Source organism: Vulpes vulpes, chromosome 16 (genome assembly GCF_048418805.1).
Source record: "Vulpes vulpes isolate BD-2025 chromosome 16, VulVul3, whole genome shotgun sequence".
In the NCBI taxonomy this organism is placed as follows: domain Eukaryota; kingdom Metazoa; phylum Chordata; class Mammalia; order Carnivora; family Canidae; genus Vulpes; species Vulpes vulpes.
The window spans coordinates 58,902,960-58,908,217 of NC_132795.1; positions in this window are offsets into that span (position 1 = coordinate 58,902,960).

The window sequence follows — 5,258 nt, forward strand, 5'->3', positions numbered from 1 at the left end:
ACAGAGAGAGGCAGAGACACAGGCAGAGGGAGAAGCAGGCTCCCTGCGGGGAGCCTGATGTGGTCTCAATCCCAGGACTCCAGGATCATGACCTGAGCCAAAGATGGACACTCAACCATTGAACCACCCAGGTGCCCTTTATTCTTCTTTTATTTTGTTTTGTATAACATCTTGGCCTCGGTTCATGTTTTCTTTTTCTTTTTGTAAGAAACAGCCTTTTCACACATTCTCCTTCAGAGAGCTACTTTTGAATCACAATTTGAATCTGGGACACAGAAAAATGGTCCCAATGCCTGCCGTCAACAGTTGCATCCAAGGCCATGTCAGAGGTGAGCCCAGAGCCTGAGACAGAACCCTCAAAATCCCAATCACCATGGTTCTGTGGATGTTTAAACACTGAAAACTTGGGAGAAAAGATAAATCCAAAGAAAAACTCTGAGCATCACTCAAACATCGTGTGGAGAAACATCTAGTTGGCACAACCAAGCAATCACATCACCCTCCTCTGTGGGCCAGACTGTGTGCCCCTTGAGAGAAAGAGCTGCTGCTGTGTCCCATGACTGGCCCTGTGTCCTCAAAGGGGAGCTCGGGCCTGGCTCAGTGTAAATTGCCAGATGCCATGGAGACCATACGCCTCTTACTCTGAGCAGTGCCAGGTGCGGTGCCAACATACACTGGCCACTAATGCTTCATTTTGAAAACACTGACATCCAGAAGGTGAAGTCCCTCCGTTCCATGACAGTTATCCTTACTGGGTACCTGCCTACCCCTTCATTGTCGTTTTTCTCTCATTCTTTGCGTTCACTCTCTTCCTCGGATGGGACAGGGATGTTCCTTTTTCTTTAATTAAACGCAGCAAATATTCAGAGAGCCCTTTAGTGTGCTGGCTTCAGCCTCACGGGCACTGTAAGGACGCGGAGAAGAGGCTCACGGTTTAGCGAAGATGAACACAGAGTCAGGTGGGGGAACACAACTGGACACTAGGGACAGCCGCGACCGCAAGGGAGGTGCCTCCTTCCTGGATGGGGTGGGTGGGGTCACTGCTACAACGTGGCCTGAGGGGTCCTTGGGAGTTGATCTCTGTTGTGCCTGGGAAGCAAGGTGGCCTAGTAGGCAAGGGCTCAGACTCAAGTCCTCGCTCTGAATTCGGGATGGGCCACCTCCCAGCGGTCCTCGCACGTGGCCTGACTCCGTTTCTGCATTTGGAAGGTGGTGACACTGAGGATCCCCACTTTCAGGGGCTGGGAGGTGTGCCCGGGACGGCCCCGGGGCGCAGCATCTTCCCTGCGGTTCTCTCTGCCGGCTTCACACGTGTTCCCTCCACGATCCTGGAGTTAAGGGAGAAATTCAGGTCTCTGGGCGGGGCTCGGAGCCCCCCGGGGCGGGGGGTGGCGGTGGGCAGGGGGAGGCCCGGATGGTGGGGGTGGGGGTGGGGGTGGGGGTGGGGGTGGGGGGCATCTACTTCCTATGCCGGGAGGGAGACAGGGGAGGGCGACACGCAGAGAGGAAGACACGGGGGCTCGCAGACAAGCTTCTCAGTGATGCCAAGGTCGTGGCGGATACCGCGAAGGGCCGAGGCCGGCCGTCCTGGCCCATGAGCCCGCACGGGCCGGCGGGACTGGCCAGACCGCAACAGGCCGGCAGGCCCGGGAGGTTCGCGGAAGGCTCCGGGAACACACCCCGGCACTGGGGGCGGGGGGGGGGGTAAGGAAAAGGGAAAAGAAGCAGGGGCTCGGCCCCCCCGCGGGGAGGCTCCCGCGACCGCCCCGCCGGCGTCGATCCCCCCGCGCGCCCCCCGCCCCCACGTCCTGACGGAGGCCCCGGCGCCCGGGGACAGCGCCCCCTCTCGGCCCGGCCCGGCCCGGCCTGCGCTCGCGGGCGCCCCCTGAGGGCGGCTCGGGGACCTGCCCGAGGCCGCCGGGGCCTGGCGAAGGGGAAAATCAACGGCTCGGCTTGGCTGGAGGTTAAGGACTGCAGGCGGCGAGGTCGCCAAGGTCGCCGTCACCCGCGGCGTTGCTCCGGGAGGCGCGGTCCCGGGACGGCAGCGGGGAGGCGGACCCCGAGGCGGCGCGCAGAGCCCCGCGGGGAGCGGGAGGCCGCCGAGGCGGGCGGGGCCCCGGGCAGGCGGCAGAGGCGTCCCACGTGGGGTCTCCGGAGAGGAGCCGAGGAAGAGGCTGGCGATGTAGCTCTTCTTAGATTCAGGTGCGGCGGGGCCAGCAGGTGGGGAGATGATGGTTATTGAAGACAGTTTGCTCCTCGCAGCCCCCAGGACGAGGGGGCGCGGCGCGCAGGGCCGTGCGGGTGGGCGAGGGCAGGGGCACCGGGGGACCCCGGGTGGGTCAGGGCAGGGGCGCCGGGGACCCCGGGTGGGTCAGGGCAGGGGTGTGGGAGGACCCCGGGTGGGTCAGGGCAGGGGCGCCGGGAGACCCCGGGTGGGTCAGCGCAGGGGCACCGGGGGACCCCGGGTGGGTCAGGGCAGGGGCGCCGGGGGACCCCGGGTGGGCGAGGGCAGGGGCGCCGGGGGACCCCGGGTGGGCGAGGGCAGGGGCGCCGGGGGACCCCGGGTGGGTCAGGGCAGGGGCGCCGGGAGACCCCGGGTGGGTCAGCGCAGGGGTGCGGGAGGACCTCGGCTGCAAGCGCCTGGATTGGGGCGGGTAAGCGGGCTGAGCACTGGCTAGTTGGAATAACCCCAGGGAGCTCTGGGGGTCGGGCTGTGTGGTCCCCAGCCCTCCCGGTGACTAGAGCCGGGGAGTGGCCCACGGTGCAAGAGGCGATGAAGGCGGTGGAAGGGGTGTCCTTGGTCTGCCTATGGAAGGCCAGCCACGGGAGGGGCCGTCTCTCCAGGGTCGTCAGGAACACACAGTTCTTGCAGAAAAGCTACATTCAACCAGGCAAACAGACATCACAAACCTTCCATAGTGGCTAATAATGATGCTCCTGGGTCTTCTCTATGTTCTGGGACCAGAGAGTGGAACTCCGTAACACCAGGAGAGACCTCCCAATTGAATTACCACCATTTGGAGAAGTAAGGATGGGCATTATTTTCAGCACCCGGACAGCAAGTAATTGCAGATCAAATGACCCAAGTGGATAAACTAATTGGAATTAAATGAGATTAATCAGAATAAGCCCTGTTATTCCTGTATCAGGAGTGTTAAGACACCGTTTGCTAAAATGAAGAAGTATATGTAAATGTGTGTGTGCGTCTGCAATGCACACACAAATCAGGCTTGCAGAGAAATAGAAGGCATTTGACTGCCCCGGTGGCCAGGAAAGTGTGACGTGACAAGGGACTGAAGGAATGTTGTTCCAAGTTATTTTTTCTTCCTTTGGATGGTTCATGGATATAAATAGAAATCGAATCTGCCTCCTGTATTACTTATCCTTAACATTATTTGTTGGTGGGCTTAAAGGCAAGGAATGGAAATAGGAATCAGATAAAGCTTTCAGGATTTCTTAGGGTGAGGATACAATTTCTTATCATGGCTTCTGCGGAGCCACAGACTCTAACTTCTACCTCCATATCTAACCTCATCTCACAATTCGCTCTGCCCAGCCGCCTAAAATGCCATTTGCTCCCTCATCCAGCCACCTCAGTCATTTTCCCATTGTCAACTCCCGGCATCCAGCTGAGGAGCAGGTCTCGACCCCCATCCAAGTCAACACCTCAAACTATGCTGTCATGGCACCAAGGCCTTCTCCATAACACCTTCTGCAGCTGCGTCTCACAGGTCTTTATGTGGACATTTGCTCAGTGACTCCCTCTCTGACAAGGTTGGAGGCACTAGAAGTAGGAAGAACTGAAACTGGTTTTACTCACTGGGGTAGCTCAAGACCCTAACACATAGGGGATCCTAAATAGATATTTGCTGTATGAATGAATAAATGAGTGAACTTGGATTCTCTTCCCAGACCCATCTCTACACAGATTCTCATTCCTGAGCTAGTCACGTTCCCTCTCTGAGCTTTCTTTCCTCTCTTCACCTGTGAACTGGAAACACTCATCGTAAGGGTTTCTAGAGCCTCTCCTGTTTTCTGTGCTGTTAAGGGCTGTTCAAAGGCTTTCTGTGCCCTGTGTATGTGTGTGTGTGTGGGGGGGGGGAGGAGTGTTATTGCCTAGCCAGCGAGGTCTGTTTCCTCCTTGTGGCAAGGTGAAAAGGGCTTCTTGAAGATATGGGAAGGCTATGGAGGAAGAGGGGACTTGTAATGTTAATGGGTGGCTAGGGAAAGCCTCACTGATAAGATCAGAGACTTAAAGGCAGTAAGAGTGAGACATGTGGATATCTGGGAAAGAGTAGTCAGGTAGGACAACACATGCAAAGGCCCTGAGGCAGAAGAATCCTTGGCTGGCTAGATGATTAACAAGAATGCAAGGATGGCTGGAGCAGATTGAGTTGGGGAAGAATGAGAAGCAATGAGGACCCAGAAGTCAGGAAAGGAGGTGAAAGAGCACACAGGGCCTGCTGGGCCATTGTAAGACTCTGGCTTTCACTCAGAGTGAGATGACAAAACATTGGAGGGCTTGGAACAGAGCAGTGACATGAGTTTGGGACCTAACTGGGTTCCTGGATGACAGTGAACAGATCAGCTATTGTAAATGGAGCTTATATTCCCTACAGATGTGAATTCCCTAGAGACCTATTTCCATGAATCTATGTCATGCCATAAAGACACAGTCTGTACTGGAGAACACAAATAGACACAAATACGTGCCTCATAAAAGACAGCCTTGGAATTCCAGCCTCTTCTTCCCTACTGCTTTCCAGTGGCCTCCGGGTGTACGGTATATACAAATATACCCCGGCTTTGGAGTAAACCTAGAACTTGAATTTTGTCTCTGAAAGTAATCACTATGAGACTCTGAGCAAGTAATCACTTCAATTCCCAGAAACTTGTCTGCAAAGTGAACACAGAAACGTGTTAATATGCACCACATGGGGCGGTGTGAAGGTTAAAAGAAACACACATATAACATCCTTAGTGTAGCACTCGGTGCGTTCGTGGTGCCTAGCACATGCAGGTCTCCTTTCCTCTCTTTGCTTTTAAATGGCTGGAACAATAACTAATATGGGGATGGGAGGCTGGGATTTAGGGCGCATTAAGATCATAACACTACTGTGCCATTTTTTTAAATATTTTTTTAATTTTTTTAATTATTTATTTATGATAGTCACACACACACAGAGAGAGAGAGAGAGAGAGAGAGGCAGAGACACAGGCAGAGGGAGAAGCAGGCTCCATGCACCGGGAGCCCGACG